Raw genomic sequence first — 20,810 nt, forward strand, 5'->3', positions numbered from 1 at the left:
TATTGGGACATAACCCCATCATAAGTCAATATCTGTATACAAATCAACTTCTTTTTAAAAGTATGTAGTTGATCTCATTTCATTTGACATTTTTACTGATGAATGCCTGTGTAAATATTTCAGCAGCTTTTCCACTAAAGGAAATTTCCTTTCAAACATCAATAATAAACAAATTGGTTTGATAATATTTATCCTATTAGATGGTTTATTTATGTTGACAGTAAGTGGATACTTTAAATATAATGTCTACTGAAAGAAAAATTGTGGGATCATATATTTTTAAGATAGTGTTTTAGATTTCCTATGTTATAATACCATGATTTTTTGGAAACAAATTTGTACTTGTATCGTCAGTTACTATTAAACTTAAAACTGTTTGAATGTACATGTCACTCAGGAACCAATCAGGAGATGGAAATCACATTACAAGTTTAGCAAAGAAAGTTTAATACAAAGAATTAATAACTATAACCAATTTCTTAGCAACAGAAAAACTCTAAAGAATAATCGAATTGAAGAACACATCTAGGGAGAAGCCACTATCTCTAGGGCTGAGTCAGAGCACCAAGAGAAAGACCAAATCTGGAAGAGGTACTCTTCCCCACCAATGGAGAGGGTGTGGCCATGACCATGGCCCATTGGATGGTGAAGTCCTCTGAGGTATATTGCCAGCTGAAATTGCCAGGAAGCTGCCTTCTGGGTGCTTGGAAAACTGTCCATAGGAAAGTGTTGCTTCATGGAATTTGCTGGGAAGCTGCCCTCTGAAGTGCCACAGGAACCTGCCATTGTGGAGGTGCCATTCAGCAGAACACACTGATGTCCTATGTACTGCTGGATGCTGTGCACCGCAGTAGCAAGTGGAGAAAAACACACTGAAACAAAGCCTCTTTTTCCAGCAGTGTTCTCTAGCGCCATCTGCTGACAATACTTACCATTGTGTCCTCTGAGAAAAGAGCAATGTTTTCAGGGTCCAGCTCCAGGACCATCAGCAGGGCAATGGTGAGTGGATTTGGAGATGAGAGGTAATCACTTGGTAACTGACACAAGGTAAGTGAAATTGATCTTTTTTCCTGAGTGAAAGCAAGGGATTTTGCAAGACTTGGTGTTCCATTGGTTTAATCTGATAAGGAAAATCAGTCCTTGAGTAGAATTTTACACAGGGCTCCATACAGGTATTTAAACTGCAAAGACAAGAAAATAGCTCATATTTTGTTTTTGGAGTATTCCTTTGAAATATCTAGGTATACTTATGCAGTGAAAATACTGGAATTCTCAGTTTTAGCCTGTGAAAATGCTCTGTTAGAAAATAATTTTCTTATAAAGAGACAGACTGCCCACAAACAGTCCATTCCCTAAGGGGAAAATCTGTGGTTTCTTAAAAATTGAGTTCAGATTGTATTTGCATGGTTAGGGCCAAGCTGATTTTTATGTACTGATGAATCATCTAAGACATGGAATTGTATTCCATCCAACATGATTGGATGGGAATAAATAGGCCATCGGCTGAGGTTGCATGTACAACACATTGTAAACTATAAAGTTGTACGTAAAAGCTGTTCCAGAAGTATTTCTGTTTTGCGTCTGCTCTTTCTAATGTCATTTAACTCCCATAAAATTTTTCCAAATACTTGCAGAAAAAATTCTTAAAAGCTGTTGAAGTGACAAGGCAGAGCTCAACAGGTGGGCCAAATTTACAGTTTACTCTTTGTAATGCTCAGTGACTATTGGCGTTTACTATAAAATAACAGATTCTAGATATGATCTATAGAAAAACTAACCCCTTCCCAAGTGGGTCTGAACATTAGTAGAACTTCAGACAACTGCTACCCACCCCCTAAGCTTTTCTTCAGAAATTCTGACATTTCATACTATCCTTGTAATGTTCTAAATCCTTATTGTCCAGAGTTTGTTTTGGGATGGCTGCAGAACCAATCAGAGAAGAACCAAATTGGAGCAAGGATTTGCTATTTCCCAGGATATGACACAGAAATGTGACCAAATCCTGAAAATCAGGAAGAATGTTTTATACAGTTGAGCTAAACTTTTGTGCTCAGATTTCTAGAGTTTACCTACTAACATAAGGATTAACCATATCTCAAAGTTAATTTGCCCACAAGCACGTGGACCACAGACTGGCTGGAACCAGAAGGTCGATGATGCAGGCTCACCACCAACCAATCAGAAGAATATCCACGAGCTGATGACACCCTCTTTGAACCATTACTATAAAACGCCTCACTGCCCCCTCCAAGTTGGGACACACAGTTTTGTTATTGTTGTTGTTAGTTTTTGTTTGGTTGTTTGTTTATAATTTTATTTATTTATTTATTTGGCTGCATTAGGTCTTCGTTTCTGGGTGCAGGCTTTCTCTAGTTGTGGCCGGCTGGGGATACTCTTCGTTGTGATGTGCGGGCTTCTCATTGCAGTGGCTTCCCTTGTTGCGAAGCACTGGCTCTAGGCATGCGGGCTTCAGTAGTTGCGGCACACAGGCCCTAGAACACATGGGCTTCCATAGTTGCAGCGTGTGGGCTCAGTAGTTGTGGCACACGGGCTTTGTTGCTGCACAGCATGTGGGATCTTCCTGGACCAGGGATCGAACCTGTGTCCCCTTCACTGGCAAGTGTATTCTTAACCACTGCGCCACCAGGGAAGTCCGAGACACACAGTTTTGAGGGCATTAGCCTGCTGTGGCCCTCTTTTCCTGGCAAAGCAATAAAGCTATTCCTTTCTACTTCACCCCCCCAAGAAAAAGGTTTAAGAGTTTCCAAATATCATTAACATGTTCTCCAATCATGCACAATCAATTGTAATCTAAGCAGAAAGTAAAATACAGCATGGGTAAATCTAAAGTGTTTGCATCTCGTATTTCCATCTAAACTGTAGAGCTGAAAGGTGGGTGTCTTGGATACTAGAGAGTGGGGCATGGGCTGCTTAGCACATACTGTGTTTGTAAAGTTTCTATAACAGCGTCGTTGTCTAATTAAGTAGTGTAGATTCTCCCCCTCCTTAAACTAATTCCCCCCAAACTCCTCATCTCTTAATTACTATAAATACTGGTTTCATTTTGCTTGCAAGTAATTTTCTGCTTCCTACATTTTTGTGGTTTACTAATTTGGAAGGACTTATAACCAGTGTGCTCTACTTCAGATAACTCTGCAATACTACAGAGTCCTGGGTAGAAAAGTTCCATTTTCTGTGTCTTGGGGAATTTTCAAGGACTCATTCACAGCACAGTCAAATGGATTTTTAAGATAAGGAACAATTCCTTACAAATATGATCACATGTTAGAGAAGTTGCATAAAAGAAGGACTCCCTCCCTCCTCCCCTTCCTTCCATCCTTCTTTTATTTTATATTCAAATTGAATACCATCTCCTTTTCTCCCCCGTAACAGGACCCATCCCTGAGATTCACAAACCTCCAAATAAAACCAGTAAAAGTGGAAACTGATAAATTTATCTTTTTTATCTTTTATCTTTTTATATTTTCATTTGTATTTGTTTAAATGGAAAAGTTAGTCCTCCACAATTTTTTTCTCTTGACATTAAAACCAGGTAAAAGGTATCATGTAAAGACAAATGACCATGCAATTAAAGATGTCCCATAGTTTTGAAACCCTAGCGAAGCCTGCCAACTCTTGCTTTTAAGAGTGAAGAGGTTTATGAGGACTTTTAGAGTCTTATCTCAGAGGGAAAAAAGTTCTACAAAAAGCCTTGTATTGCTTCTGGATCATGACATTATCTCATAAATAAAGACTTAATAAAATTTGACTATAAAGAGAGAGAAGAAAGAGTATTTGCAATGAAATGATATCTTAAAGACTTATCAGATTCAGTAAAATAATTTTGGGTTTGTTTTTTCAAGGAACTAGGCACTGAGAACTCTTTGAGGAAGGAAAGTAGTTCAGAGCAAATAGGAAATTAATTATTTAACTTAAAGTTTGGTGGGCCACTTGCCTTTTGTGATATATATCCACTTGACTGGAATATGGGATGCCCAGATATTTGGCTAAATGTTGTTTCTGGGTGTGTCTGTGAGAATGGTTCTGGATGACATCATCATTCGAATCAGTGGACTCAGTAAAGCGGATTGCCCCCTGCCCCCCACGTGGATAAGCATCATGCAATCTGCTGGGTAGAACAAAGTAGGCTGAGAAAGGAATTTGCCCCTTCTGCCTGACTGTAGAGCTGGGACACCCATTTCTCCTGCCCCTAGACTGGGACTTAGAGCACAGACTCCCCTGGTCCTTTGGCCTTTGGACTCCCACTAAACTACATCATCAGCTTTCCTGGGTCTCCAGCTTGCAGATGGCAGATTGTGGGACTTCTCAGCCTCTGTAATGGTGTGAGCTAATTCTTCATAATAAGTCAATCTCTCTCTCTCAATATATAGATATAGGTAGATATAGCTATAGATACAAGTATAGACATACTATATACCTATCTATCTACCTACCTATCTATAGATGTATATATAGATATCTACACAGATAGATATATACAGATATAGATAGGTAGGTAGGTAGATTATATATATATATATATATATATATATATTATTGGTTCTGTTTCTCTGGTGAACCTTGACTAATACATCTTTACTAGTTTCCATTATTGCAAATAATATTCATAATTATGTTTGACTATATTTGAGTAATTCTAATTTATAAGCAATCAGGTATACAGGCACTCCTAAGTGATTGTGGAGTGTACATGTAGAGATTGGGAAGGATGGTGAAGGAGACATGGAGACAAATGTTTGTAGACAAATGAACCCCAATCCATAACTCAGTTATAATGATTCAATTATAACATGCATGGATTAAGTAGAATGTGGGTACTTTTTATCTTGATTCTTAATCTCTTAATCTATATTCCGATCTCATTTTTTAACAAGCCACCATTAATTACATCAGTAATAACAAGCTGTCATTACTTCTTTATGGTTGTTGGTGCTGAGTGACCATTTGCACAAATACATTTCATTAAATGTGAATTATAATTCATTACATCTATTTTAATTGGGCTGCCCACTTCATTGAGAAACTACAGTGAATCTGCTAAAGAAGAATTCTATTAAATTCCTTGTCAGATAATGTCAACATCTGTGTCATCTTGGTGGTGGCTCTGTTGATTGTCTTTTCTGGTTCGAGTTGAGACTTTCCTGGTTCTTGGTATGAGGAGTGATGTGTGATTGTATCCTGGACATTTTGAATATTATGTCATGAAACTGGATTTCATCTAAATCATGTTTTAGCAGGCATCCTCTGAAGCTGGCAAAGGATTGGGAGCACCTCTTCATTACTGCTAGGACAGGGTAGAAGTCTAGGTTTCCCCACCTCTGTTAACCCCACAGTGCGGGCAGGGGGTTGTTGAGGGGTACCTCGTTACTTCTGGGTTGGGGGTGAGAATGCAGGCTTCAGTCTAGACCTTCACGGATACCTCCCTGGCTAGAATGGCTGCTTATTGCACACAGGTGTCCTCCACTGAGATGTGGGGCAGGGATAGGGTGCCAGTGGTAGAAGTTCTGACCCTCTGCTAGTTCTCATCTGATACTGCTGAAACATGGGGGGAGAGTGGGGAGGGGAGCTTTATTCCCACAGTGCAGAGGTACAAATCCAGATTCCCCATGTGGTATCCGCTGACACCAGGGTAGGGTGGGATGCATTACAGCTTGATGGAGATGGACTTCCCAAGCCCTCGCTCAGCCTTCTCTGACACCATGCCAGCAGAAGTGGAGGCAGGAGCGGGGTCATGAGACAGCAGTTTTCTCTGTGATATTTGTTTGGAGCTGAATTGTTATCGTCTAGGCTGACTCTTTTCTAGTCCTCTGGGTAGAGAAAAACAGACTTTCGTTGAGGCTTAATTGTCTATGCCCATTAGTATTTTCTGCTTGCTGGTTTCTTCGGCTCTAAGTCTGAGGTATATGAGATAAAAAGAAAACCCAGGTATTTCACCGTGGTGTCATTCCTTGGGTCCACAGCTTAGCCAGTCTGTGTAACCAGTCTGTCCTCTTGTCTCCACCATTCAGAGCCTTCTTTTGTTTTATATATAGTGTTCAGGATATCCAGCTGTACTTAGCGGCAGAAACAGGCAAATGTGCCTCCCGTCAGTCTTTCCAAACTAAGAATGACTTTTTGAGTGATCAATAGTAAAGGTACTGAAAAAAAAAAAAGGGCATGAGCTACATGGGAGTGGGATAGAAGGAAGTTACTAAAAAAGCCAAAAGAAGTGGGAGACAGGAGACAGGGATTAATTTAACTGAATATGGCGAAAAGCACTTTAGCTGTTGTAACCAGCATGTTCCCACAAAGGTATTTCCCAACCATGGTCATACTATCCACAAATATGCAGATTTACCCCTATGCCCTCCCCCAGGACGATGGGACGTGAATACCCAAATCCTTGGGGAGAAACTGGATGAAGCAATAGTAGTGGCTCTGTGAAGCTTTCTCCAGGATTCTTGCTTAAGTGCTGGGCAGATCAGGCACCAGTGTGACTGCCTGTTTGCTTGGTGATGTGAGAAACGAGTGTCCTTTGTTTACTTTCTCTTTTCTCTACCCATATGAAAACTTGACTCCTCTCATTGTGGTTTCAGGTGAAAGCAATGAAAAGCTTGGCACCAGAAATTCCATTCAAGACAGAATTTTGTGGTTTTACCAGACCTGTGAGCCCTGAGACTTTATTTTATCCCACAGTTTGTAACCTCAAAATATCCCAACCCATGCAAGTCGTTTTTAGAAGAAGAAATTTCTCCAGAATCTTAAAAATCTCCTGTCCTTCAGTTCTCCAATGTTCCATCATTGAAGTCACAATTCCCATATTTATTACGTGAGAATCATATCTGATTTTCATTTCTTGCTCTCAGTTTAGCCAGCTGGGGTGAGACTTTGTACAATATGGATTGACTCATGACTGAGATAGAATAAGATAGAATCACAATTGAGAATTGGTAAAAAAAATTATTTTAGGAAACTTATCACCTGGGACCTATGTTGGAATTTACTCTGCATATTTAATCAGGAAACTGCAGTTTATCCAAGCATGTGTCAAGGGTAAAGTTTGAATATGTGCTCCTTTACTCTAGATTATGGAGTGAGGCTGGCCTTAAAGAATTTGAGGCAGTTGGCAATTTTCTTAGATTTCTGAGTTCTACATCACAAAATCCTGTGAGTACTTTCTGCAGAGGGTAGGGAGATAAGGAAAAGTATCTCAAGTCAAGAACTGGACTCAAGGGGCCCATGGCACTAACTGCTTTCTAGAAGCAATGCAAGGGGAACGACACTCATTTTCTCATATATCAGCACTCCTAGATGTTTCCAGGGTCACATGAGCAACTACATGAAAACATTTGTGGATTATTACAAAACCTTGATGTGGTCTCTGTCTCACTCTACCATCTCAGTATGGGTCATGCTTGAAGCAGGCAAAGGTGGAGGGGGGGTTCCCTCTGTTTGGTACTTGTATCTTGAGAGAAAATCTTTGGTCCTTCACTACAAGGATTTGTACTTCTAGAGATTTCAGTACGCAAAACAGTAAGCAGCATATGTAGTAAGTACTCAGTAAACACTTGTGCTTTGACCAAATTCCTCACTATCAAAAAATATTAATCATTTTCAAGTGTCACAGTTCCCCAGATTCTGGGTAGGACTCAAGCTAATGACTGAGACCCTGAGAGATAATGCAGTTCTTGGGTATGTGATCCATTTGACAGAGGATTACAAATATTGTGGCATAATATTTAGGCATATTGACGGTGATTCCCCCACCTTTGCTCTTCTTTGTACTCTTCGATGTCTCTCAATTAATCAGCTAGAACATTACTTATTCATTTCCCCACTTATTTGCAAAATACTCGATTAATGATATTTTAATCTCTTCAACATGGTTAAAAAAGGGGTAATTGATGAGTAACACAAAACTTTCTGCCTCCCACTGAAATAATAGATTCTTAGAGCTGGGGTAAGAGGAGAGTAAGATGGAGAAGCAATGAGTAGTAAATATTGAACGTACTTTATAAAAGGGAGATGACCCCTCTCTTGGATGAACAAGGGGTCATTCAGACACTCCAGATAAATTGGGGAGATTGGAGTGAAAGTGGTGCCTCTTTTCCCTTCTGAAAGTACAGCCATGGAGGCACATCAATATTACAGAACGGACACCACTGTTTAAGATATCTAATCATATGGGTCTGTGTATTAGTTAGGATAAACCAGCCTGTGGTAAGAAACAAACTTAATCTGCTAATGGCTAGACAAAAACAGGAGTTTATTTATTGATCGATAATAGTCCTGGTGGGTGTTTCAGATTACAGCTCTCTGCTCTATCATTCAGGAAGCAAGGTCCTTTGCAGCTTGTACAGCTTGTATCTTTTCAGCCTTTAGAGATTCATTTGTCTGTGTCATGACAACAGAGGAGGAATGAACATAAAGGAGCATGTGTGAAAGGCTTGGGGGCCAGGCTGGAAGTGACTCATATTATTTCTGCTCATATCCTATTGGTTAAAACCCAGTTACATGGCCACACCTCCCAGCAAGGGAGGATGGAATACTGGCTCAGGAAAAAGACAAAATGGATTTAGGTGGACAAACAACTCTGATCAACTTATGGTAACATTTTTCTCATATGCCAGGTTGATACCTGATAAGTGCAAATATCGCCTGAAACTAAGAGGAGCAAGGAAGTAATGAGAGATCATAGGCAGCCTCTCATCCGGTAAATCTCTGTGGACTTGTGTGATTAAGAACCGCAGAATAACCCTACATACTCTAAAAGAACATGGGACGTAGCCTAGACAGAACATACCCGAAGGAACCTTTCAGATGGGAGGGACAAATGACTTAGCAGTGACCTGTTGTTTCGACAGAAATTCATGGACTGAAATGAATTATGAATTCCTCAGCTGATCTCAGGAGATGCCAGAATATACAGATTGTAAGACAAGAGCCTGAGGCCCATCAACTCCCACCCACCCAGCATTTAGAACCCAGTGATAAGACAAACGGATATTTAAAGGATATTAAATTTTTATGATCTGACTACTTGGAAGCTTGTGACAGAAAATAAACTGAGTAATAGAAAAATAAAATTGTATTTTGTGAACACCTAAGTTTTATACTGCATTTTGTGCCTACTATACATAATTAATTATTTAAATCATATTGCAAAAGAAATTAAGGATCTGATAAATCTTCTCTGAATACACTAGTCTTCCAAATGTCTTCATTGGCTTCTGAAAAACTTAACTGACATAAACAGCCCTGAAAATTATATAAAGTAGTGATGTACATTAAAGTACACTCTTTATTGTGTAATGGGTTAGAGTGTAGGCTACCATGTTCTACTCAGGTTCAATTCCTAGGCCTACTATGGAATAGCTTTGTGACTTTGGGCAAGTTACAATATCTGCTCCTGTCTTTTCATCTGTAAAATGGCAATATTGAAGTATCTAAATCTTAGGATTGTTGTGAGAATGGAATGAGGTAGTATATTAATGACAGTGCTTAGTAGAGAGTATGCATCCTGTAAATATTACTTATACTTACTTGTACTTCTAGAGATTTATGTGTGCTCTAGCTACTGACTGGAATGCTTTCACTACCACCTCCACTCCCACCTCAGGGTTCCTTCCCCCTGAACTTATTCCTCTTCTTGCAAATCCATACCAATATCACTTTCTTCTCAAAATGACAACCATTCTCTCATGTCTGTTCATAGAACTACTTATTTTATTGGGAATAATGATGTTGGTGAAATGAAAATGGCAACTGTTTTTGTTTCAATCATTGTGATTTTTACTCTGTTATCATGAATCTTCAAACTCCCCAGTACTCTTTCAGAGTATATTTTATTGTTTGCATTTTATGGATAAAAAAACTGAAACTCTGAGAGGGTAAGTAATTTATCCAGCATTATATTGCAAATAAGCAATGAATCTAAAATACAAATCTAGTTTCTTTGATTTCTATTTATCACATTACTATTATTTCTTACCTGAATGTCTCCTTTAGTAAACCATGATCCCCTTGATATTAGGAGGAATATAGTCATCTTTAAATCCTTAAAGTATAAGTCAAAAAAGATTGAGTGACCATGAAACTAATTTATATGACATTTATTATCTTGAAGAATTTTATGTCAACGATGCATATGCATGTGTATATGTGTTTCTATGTGAATGCTGGAAGAAAAAGAGTACCAGACCTGTTATTATTAGACTGGTATTTAGTTCCCAGTGGATTATATTAGTTATATGATCATTAGTTATATTAAAAACGAAGCCTTTAATTTTTTCATGTCACATTTTCTCCATCTGTAAAATGAGATCTGGGAATTGCCAAAAAATAAGATCACTACTCAGTATCTGCAATGTAAATGCCAAAATTACAGCGTAAGCAAGGGAGAGCTCTGATGATTAAGCTTAATCTTGTAGAGCAAAGCATATTGACAGTCGTTTTTTAAAAACTTTTTATTGGAGTATAGTTGCTTTACAATGTTGTGTTAGTTTCTGCTGTACAGAAAAGTGAATCAGTTATACATATACATATATCCCCTCTTTTTTAGATTTCCTTCCCATTTAGGTCACCACAGATCATTGAGTGGAGTTCCCTGTGCTATGCAGTAGGTTCTCATTAGTTATCTATTTTATACATAGTAGTTTATATATGTCAATCCCAATCTCCCAATTCATCCCACCACCCCCACTTCCACCCTTGGTATCCATAAGTTTGTTCTCTACATCTGTGTCTTTATTTCTGCTTTGCAAATAACTTCATCTGTACCATTTTTCTAGATTCCACATATAAGCGATATTATATGCAATTGGTTTTTCTCTGTCTGACTTATTTCACTGTGTATGACAGTCTCTAGGTCTATCCACGTCTCTGCAAATGGCACTATTTCGTTTGGCTTTAGGAAGACTTCGTTTTGGGTCATACTAGTTATAGAGGAAGGAGTGGGTTGAAGTCAATCTTAGAAGCATGTTTTGTGTTGCAAATATAAGCAGAAGTAGGGTGATGTTTTGTCTTAGTTGCAGAGGTATGTACACTGAAGTGAATTGTCCCTGAACAAGTAGACAGATTTAAAATCACTTCTGGTGTTACCATTGCCATATAACTGTCATTGATGCTTTAGACAGATTTAAAACCAGTTCTGGTAGTTATATGTTCCTATGACTGTGGGATAATCCGGATTTCCTTTGGAGTTTCAGGCTTTTTTATCCTCAAACCCTCTTTTTGTTCTTCCTAAACCAAAGCTGCAGAAGAAAACGCTCATATGTAGAGTTCAACAGGTCCTCACCATTATTGTTGATTTGCCTTGAAGGTGGGGTATAAAAATATTTAGGCTCTGGAAAACTGGTGATAAAACAATTGTAATGAAACGTTCTATACGAGGGGACTGAAAGGCACTATGGAAATTTATTCAGGTAGCTGAATTTCTTTTAAAAGCTGTTTTGGTTTTTTAAATAGACTTTATTGAGGAATAATCTACATACAATAAATTGCACTTATATAAAGCATATGGTTTTGTGACTTTTGAGATACATATACCTATGCAAACAGCAATCCAATAAAGATATAAAACATTTTCATTATTCAAAAAAGTTCCCTCCTGTCCCTTTGCAGTTAATTCCCCCCTGCCCACCCTCAATCGCCGGCAATCACTGATCTGCTCTCTGCCACTATAGATTAGTTTTGCCTGTTCATATGAATAGGATCATACAGTACATATACTTTTGTATCTGGGTACTTTTGAGAGCATAGTATTTTTGAGATTCATCCATTTGGTTGTGCATATCAGTAATCTGATTCTTTTCACTTCTGAGTGGTATTCTATTATATGCATATACCATTATTTGTTTATCCATTCAGCAATTGGTGAGCATTTGGATTTTTCAAGCTATTATTTTCTGTTTTTAAATTTTTTTTAACATCTTTATTGGAGTATAATTGCTTCATAACGTTGTGTTAGTTTCTGCTGTATAACAAAGTGAATCAGCTATATGTATACATATAACCACATATCCCCTCCCTCTTGCATCTCCCTCCCACCTTCCCTATCCCATCCCTCTAGGTGGTCACAAAGCACTGAGCTGATCTCCCTGTGCGACGCAGCTGCTTCCCACTAGCTATCTATTTTACATTTGGTGGTGTGTATGTGTCAATTTTACTCTCTCACTTTGTCCCAGCTTACCCTTCCCTCTCCCCGTGTCCTCAAGTCCATTCTCTATGTCTGCATCTTTATTCCTGTCCTGCCTAGGTTCATCAGAAACAATTATTTTTAGATTCCATATATATGTGTTAGCATACGGTATTTGTTTTTCTCTTTCTGACTTACTTCACTCTGTATGACAGACTCTAGGTCCATCCACCTCACTACGAATACCTCAATTTTGTTTCTTTTTATGGCTGAGTAATATTCCGTTGTATATATGTGCCACATCTTCTTTATCCATTCATCTGTCGATGGACATTTACGTTTCTTCCATGTGCTGGCTATTGTAAATAGAGCTGCAGTGAACATTGTGGTACATGTCTCTTTTTGAATTATGGCTTTTTCAGGGTATATGCCCAGTAGTGGGATCGCTGGGTCATATGGTAGTTCTATTTTTAGTTTTTTAAGGAACCTCCATACTGTTCTCCATAGTGGCTGTATCAATTTATATTCCCACCAACAGTGCAAGAGGGTTCCCTTTTCTCCACACCCTCTCCAGCATTTATTGTTTGTAGGTTTTTTAATGATGGCCATTCTGACTGATGTGAGGTGACAACTCATTGTGGTTTTGATTTACATTTCTCTAATAATTAGTGATGTTGAGCATCCTTTCATGTGTTTGTTGACAATCAGTATATCTTCTCTGGAGGAATGTCTATTTAGGACTTCTGCCCATTTTTGGATTGGGTTGTTTGTTTGTTTTTTTTTTTTGATATTGAGCTGCATGAGCTGCTTGTATATTTGGGAGATTAATCCTTGGCCAGTTGTTTCATTTGCAAATATTTTCTCCCATTCTGAGGGTTGTCTTTTCCTCTTGTTTATGGTTTCCTTTGCTGTGCAAAAGCTTTTAAGTTTCATTAGGTCCCATTTGTTTATTTTTGTTTTTATTTCCATGTCTCTAGGAGGTGGGTCAAAAAGGATCTTGCTGTGATTTGTGTCATAGAGTGTTCTGCCTATGATTTTCTCTAAGAGTTTTATAGTGTCTGGCCTTACATTTAGGTCTTTAATCTATTTTGAGTTTATTATTGTGTATGGTGTTAGGAAGTGCTCTAATTTCATTCTTTTACATGTAGCTGTCTCGTTTTCCCAGCACCACTTATTGAAGAGGCTGTCTTTTCTCCATTGTATAGTCTTCCTTGCTTTGTCAAAGATAAGGTGACCATATGTGCGTGGGTTTATCTCCATGCTTTGTATCCTGTTCCATTGATCTATATTTCTGTTTTTGTGCCAGCACCATACTGTCTTGATTACTGGAGCTTTGTAGTATAGTCTGAAGTCAGGGACCTTGATTCTTCCAGCTCCATTTTGCTTTCTCAAGATTGCTGTGGTAATTTGGGGTCTTTTCTGTTTTCATAGAAACTGTGAAATTTTTTGTTCTAGTTCTGTGAAAAATGCCTTTGGTAGCTTGATAGGGATTGCACTGAATCTGTAGATTGCTTTGGGTAGTATAGTCATTTTCACAATGTTGATTCTTCCAATCCAAGAACATGGTATATCTCTGCTTCTGTTTGTGTTGTCTTTGATTTCTTTCATCAGTGTCTTATAGTTTTCTGCATACAGGTCTTTTGTCTCCTTAGGTAGGTTTATTCCTAGGTATTTTATTCTTTTTGTTACAATGGTAAATGGGAATCTTTCCTTAATTTCTCTTTCAGATTTTTTGTCATTAGTGTATAGTAATGCAAGAGATTTCTGTGCATTAATTTTGTATCCTGCAACTTTACCAAATTCATTGATTCCTGTAGTAGTTTTCTGGTAGCATCTTTAGGATTCTCTATGTATAGTATCATTTCATCTGCAAACAGTGACAATTTTACTTCTTCTTTTCTGATTTGGATTCCTTTTATTTCTTTTTCTTCTCTGACTGCCGTGACTAAAACTTCCAAAGCAATGTTGAATAATAGTGGTGAGAATGGGCAACCTTGTCTTATTCCTGATCTTAGAGGAAAGGGTTTCAGTTTTTCACCATTGAGAACGATGTTGGCTGTGGGTTTGTCATATATGGCCTTTATTATGTTGAGGTAGGTTCCTTCTTTCTGGAGAGTGTTTATCATAAATCAGTGTTGAATTTTTTCAAAAGCTTTCTCTGCATCTTTGATATGATCATATGGTTTTTATTCCTCAGTTTGTTAATATGGTGTATCACATTGATTACTTTGAATATACTGAAGAATCCTTGCCTTCCTGGGATAAACCTCACTTGACAATGGTGTATGACCCTTTCAATATGCTGTTGGATTCTGTTTGGTAGTTTTTTGTTGAGGATTTTTGCATCTATGTTCATCAGTGATATTGGTCTGTAGTTTTCTTTTTTTGTGACATCTTTGTCTGGTTTTGGTATCAGTGTGATGGTGGCCTCGTAGAATGAGTTTGGGAGTGTTCCTGCCTCTGCTATATTTTGGAAGAGTTTGAGAAGGATAGGTGTTAGCTCTTCTCTAAATGTTTGATAGAATTCACCTGTGAAGCCATCTGGCCCTGGGCTTTTGCTTCTTGGAAGATTTTTAATCACAGTTTCAATTTCAGTGTTTGTGATTGGTCTGTTCATATTTTCTATTTCTTCCTGGTTCAGTCTTGGAAGGTTGTGCATTTCTAAAAATTTGTCCATTTCTTCCAAGTTGTCCGTTTTATTGGCATATAGTTGCTTGTAGTAATCTCTCATGATCCTTTGTATTTCTGCAGTGTCAGTTATACTTCTCTTTTTTCATTTCTAATTCTATGATTTGAGTCTTCTCCTTTTTTCTTGATGAGTCTGGTTAATCGTTTATCAATCGTGTTTATCTTCTCAAAGAACCAGCATTTAGTTTTATTGATCTTTGTTATTGTTTCCTTCATTTCTTTTTCATTGATTTCTGATCTGATCTTTATGATTTCTTTCTTTCGGCTAACTTTGGGTTGTGTTTGTTCTTCTTTCTGTAATTGCTTTGGTGTAAGGTTTGGTTGTTTATTTGAGATTTTTCTTGTTTCTTGAGGTAGGATTATGTTGCTATAAACTTACCTCTTAAAACTGCTTTTGCTGCATCGCATAGGTTTTGGGTCACCGTGTTTTCATTGTCATTTGTTTCTAGGTATTTTTTAATTTCCTCTTTGATTTTTTTCAGTGATCTCTTGGTTATTTAGTAGTGTATTGTTTAGCCTCCATGTGTTTGTATTTTTTACAGATTTTTTTCCTGTAATTGGTATCTAGTCTCATAGCATTGTGGTCAGAAAAGATACTTGATATGCTTTCAATATTCTTAAATTTACCAAGGCTTGATTTGTGACCCAAATATGATCTATCCTGGAGAATGTTCCATGACCACTTGAGAAGAAAGTGTATTCTGTTGTTTTTGGATAGAATGTTCTATAAATATCAATGAAGTCCACCTTGTTTAATGTGTCATTTAAAGCTTGTGTTTCCTTGTTTATTTTCATTTTGGATGATCTGTCCATTGGTGAAAGTGGGTGTTAAAGTCCCCTACTATGATTGGGTTACTGTCGATTTCCCCTTTTATGGCTGTTAGTATTTGCCTTATGTATTGAGGTGCTCCTATGTTGGGTGCATAAATATTTACAGTTGTTATATCTTCTTCTTGGATTGATCTCTTGATCATTATGTAGTGTCCTTCTTGTCTCTTGTAATAGTCTTTATTTTAAAGTCTATTTTGTCTGACATGAGAATTGCTACTCCAGCTTTTTTTTGATTTCCACTGGCATGGAATATCTTTTTCCATCCCTTCACTTTCAGTCTGTATGTGTCCCTAGGTCTGAAGTGGGTCTCTTGTTGACAACATATATACAGGTCTTGTTTCTGTTTCCATTCAGCCAGTCTATTGGCTGGAGCATTTAATCCATTTATATTTAAGGTAATTATCGATATGTATGTTCCTATTCCCATTTTCTTAATTGTTTTGGATTTGTTTTTGTAGGTTTTTTCCTTCTCTTGTGTTTCCTGCCTAGAGAAGTTCCTTTAGCATTTGTTGTAAAGCTGGTTTGGTGGTGCTGAATTCTCTTAGCTTTTGCTTGTCTGTAAACATTTTAATTTCTCAGTCGAATCTGAATGAGATCCTTGCTTTGTAGAGTAATCTTGGTTGTGGGTTTTTCACTTTCATCACTTTAAATATGTCCTGCCACTCCCTTCTGGCTTGCAGTGTTTCTGCTGAAAGATCAGCTGTTTGCCTTATGGAGATCCTTTTGTATGTTATTTCTTGCTTTTCCCTTGCTGCTTTTAATATTTTTTCATTGTATTTAATTGTTGATAGTTTGATTAATATGTGTCTTGGCGTGTTTCTCCTTGGATTTATCCTGTATAGGAGTCTCTGTGCTTTCTGGAGTTGATTGGCAATTTCCTTTCCCATGTTAGGGAAGTTTTCAACTATAATCTCTTCAAATATTGTCTCAGACCCTTTCTTTTTCTCTTCTTCTTCTGGGACCCCCCATATATTTAAATGTTTGTGCGTTTAATGTTGTCTCAGACGTCTCTGAGAGTGTCCTCAATTCTTTTAATTCTTTTCTCTTTATTCTGCTCTGTGGCAGTTATTTCCACTCTTTTATCTTCCAGGTCATTTCTCCGTTCTTCTGCCTCAGTTAGTCTGCTATTGATTCCTTCTAGAGAATTTTTAATTTCATTTATTGTGTTGTTCATCATTGTTTGTTTGCTCTTTAGTTCTTCTAGGTCCTTGTTAAACGTTTCTTGTATTTTCTCCATTTTTTTCCCAAGATTTTGGATCATCTTTCCTATCATTACTCTGAATTCTTTTTCAGGTAGACCGCCTATTTCCTCTTCATTTTTTTCTTCTGGTCGGTTTTCACCTTACTCCCTCATCTGCTGCATATTTCTCTGTCTTCTCATTTTGCTTAACTTATTGTGTTTGGGGTCTCCTTTTCACAGGCTGCAGGTTCTTAGTGCCTGTTGTTTTTGGTGTCTGCCCACAGTGGATGAGGTTGCTTCAGTGGCTTTTGTAGGTTTCCTGGTGGAGGGGACTGCTGCCTATGTTCTGGTGGGTGGGGCTGGATCTTGTCATTCTGGTAGGCAGGACTGTGTCCAGTGGTGTGTTTTGGGGTGTCTGTGAACTTAGTATGATTTTAGGCAGCCTCTCTGCTAATGGGTGTGGTTGTTTTCCTGTCTTGCTAGTTGTTTGACATGGGGTGTTCAGCACTGGAACTTGTTTGACATTGGGTGGAGCTGGGTCTTAGTGTTGAGATGGAGATCTCTGGGAGAGCTCTCACCAATTGATATTACATGGGGCCAGAAGGTCTCTGGTGGTCCAATGTTCTGGACTCAGCTCTCCCACCACAGAGGCTCAGGCCTGACACCAGGGTGGACCACCAAGACCCTGTCAGCCACACGGCTCAGAAGAAAAGGTAGGAAAAAAAGGAAGAGAAAAAATAAAATAGAATAAAAAAACAATAAGAGAAAAAAAAAAAGAAGGGAGCAACCAAATCAATAAACAAATCCACCAAAAATAATAAGCACTTAAAACTAAACTAAAATAAACATAAAAATCAGAAACAAAAACAAATCTGTCACAGACAGAAACCCCAAGTCTACAGTTGCTCCCAAAGTCCACGGCTTTAATTTTGGGAACATTCATTGTCTGTTCAGGTATTCCACAGACACAGGGTTCATCAAGTTGATCACGGGGATTTAATCCGCTGCTCCTGAGGGTGCATGGAGAAATTTCCCTTTCTCTTTTTTGTTCGCACAGCTCCTGGGGTTCAGATTTGGTTTTGGCCCCGCCTCTGCGTGTAGGTCACCCTCAGGAATCTGTTCCCAGCCCAGACAGGAGGGGGTTAAAGCAGCGGCTGATTAGGTCTCTCTTGCTCTCTCAGACTGGGGAGGAGGAGGGGTACAGTAGTCATAATTGGAATGTGGGTTGAGCCTGCAGTTGCAGAGGCTGGCGTGACATTGCAACAGCCTGAGACACGCCATGTGTTCTCCTGGGGAAGTTGTCCCTGGATCTTGGGACCCTGGCAGTGGCGTGCTGCGCAGGGTCCCATGGGGGGGTGTGGGTAATGACCTGTGCTTGCACACAGGATTCTTGGTGGCAGCGGCAACAGCATTAGCATTTCATGCCCATCTCTGGGGTCCTAGCTGATAGTCATGGCTCATGCCCGTCTCTAGAGCTTTCTTAGTCGGTGCTCTGCCTTCTGTGGGCAAATGGGGAAGGAATCCCCTCTCCTCCTGCACCCCAAAACAATGGTCTCTTGCCTCTTAGGAAGGTCCATACTTTTCCCCTGACTTTCTCCTGGCTAGTTGTGGTGCCCTAGCCCCCTTCAGGCTGTCTTCACGCAGCCAACCCCAGTCCTCTCCCTGGGGTCTGATCTCCGAAGCCCGAGCCTCAGCTCCCAGACCTGACCTGCCCCGGCAGGTGAGCAGACAAGCCTCTCAGGCTGGTGAGTGCTGGTCAGCACAGATCCTCTGTGAGGGAATATCTCTGCTTTGCCCTCTGCACCCCTGTTGCTGTGCTGTCCTCCATGGCTCCGAAGCTCCCCCCATGCCCATCCCCCATCTCCACCAGTGAAGGGGCTTCCTAGTGTGTGTAAACTTTTCCTCCTTCACAGCTCCCTCCCAGAGGGACAGGTCCCATCCTTATTCTTTTGTCTCTGTTTTTTCTGTTTTTCTTTTGCCCTACCCAGGCACGTGGGGATTTTCTTGCCTTTTGGGAAGTCTGAGGTCTTCTGCCAGCATTCATTAGGTGTTCTGTAGTAGTTGTTCCACATGTAGATGTATTTCTGATGTATTTGTGGGGAGGAAGGTGATCTCCTTGTCTTAATCCTCCACCATCGTTGCGGTGCATAGGCTTCTCACTGCAGTGGCTTCTCTTGTTGTGGAGCACGGGCTCCAAGCATGCGGGCTTCAGTAGTTGTGGCACATGGGCTCAGTAGTTGTGGCTCGTGGGCTCTAGAGCGCAGGCTCAGTAGTTGTGGTGCATGGGCTTAGTTACTCCATGGCATGTGGGATCTTCCTGGACCAGGGCTTGAACCCGCGTCCCCTGCATTGGCAGGCAGATTCTTAACCACTGCACCAGGGAAGCCCAGAGCAAATGCTTTTAAATTTGATGAGATCTTTTTATGTTTATATCTATGATTCATTTTAAGTCCATTTTTCTCAACAGTATGATGTGAGCATTGATGATAGTTTGTCATAAAATGATACTCAGTTGTTTCAGCATTGTCTGTTGAAAAGACTATTTTTTTTTCTTATTGAAATACCTTGGTTATCTTTCTTGAAAAATCAATTCATCATATATATGTAGGTTTATCTGTACACTTTTTAGTCTACTACATTGATCTGTTTATCTGTTTTTACTCTCAGCACCAACACTGTCTTAATTACTGTAGCTTTCTAGTGAGTCCTAAAATCAGGTAGTTTAAACATCACATAAATTAAGTATCATGTTGGTTTCTGTTTTCTCATTATTCTGTACCAGGAAGGTGATATAACTAGAGCTTACATATAAAGAAATGCAAGCATCAAGACCAGAAGGCAGTATTTGTGCTCAAGCAATTAATTAATGTTTTTTTAGATTACTATCAATATGATAAAACAACAAATAAAAGAATTTTTAAAATATTCTAGAGAACTCAAAGGGCCTCTGTTGTTGAAAACGGATTTAGATTACACTCGTATCAACAGAACAGCATTTCAAAAGGTAGTTATCCATATGGAATGGTTAGTCCTTCCTTGCACTGATCTGATTCTGCAATATGCTAATTGCTTTGTAAATCTTCTGCTCACCCTTATTAGATGGTCTGACTTGTAGTATGAAAATCATTCACAAATTTGAAAAAAATACAGAAAAAAATAATACCACTTTATAATTTTTTATCACACTTCCTCAGTATTTGCCATAAAATTTCTATGAACTAAATGAATTTGAATCACTACCCTGTCATTTACTTAGAAAATTGCTAATGTGTCTCTGTTTCCTTATTTGTAAAATAAAAATAATAAACCTGGCCCATAAGATTGTTGTAAGGACTAAGTGAGAAAGCATTTGAAAATTTCTGTAAGTAGAAGATGCCAGAAATATTAGTTTCCTTCCTTCCTTGACACCAATGAGTAAGTAATAGAAAAGATGCTTTAGCTAATTTTGATTAGAAATAATCATGATTTTGTCTCTATAGATTCATAAATGGATGCACTTTAGAGTTTCATTTAAAAAAATTATTTTAAAGTCTTTATTAATTTAATGGCATAATAGAAAAATCTCACAGATATAAGCTCTGTTTTTGGTATTCACCCCGTTGGTACTGTGTCAAACACTTTCCAAAGTACCATTTAACTCACTCAGTGGAGATAGATTGCATGAATAGCCTGCTGTGGGTTTTTCTTCCTTTCATGTAGTTAACATTGATTGGGAATAAGTGCTTCAGATAGTTTGGATGATGTAGTGTAAGACAGAATAGTAATCATTTAACCATGGCATAAATTCAATTATTATTGTGTCTTATATCATAAGGTACAATTAGGCAAAAATTAGCTTATGATTTCAGTTGATATAATTACAGTGGTAAAGGAAATATTATAATGTGTGAGTTAAGTATGGCGATTATTTTTTCTGGATTCCTATGTTTTGATTCTCTGTTATAGTTTCTACTTCCCATAAGCAGTTTTCAGTCC

Source organism: Eschrichtius robustus, chromosome 6 (assembly GCF_028021215.1).
Source record: "Eschrichtius robustus isolate mEscRob2 chromosome 6, mEscRob2.pri, whole genome shotgun sequence".
In the NCBI taxonomy this organism is placed as follows: Eukaryota; Metazoa; Chordata; class Mammalia; order Artiodactyla; family Eschrichtiidae; genus Eschrichtius; species Eschrichtius robustus.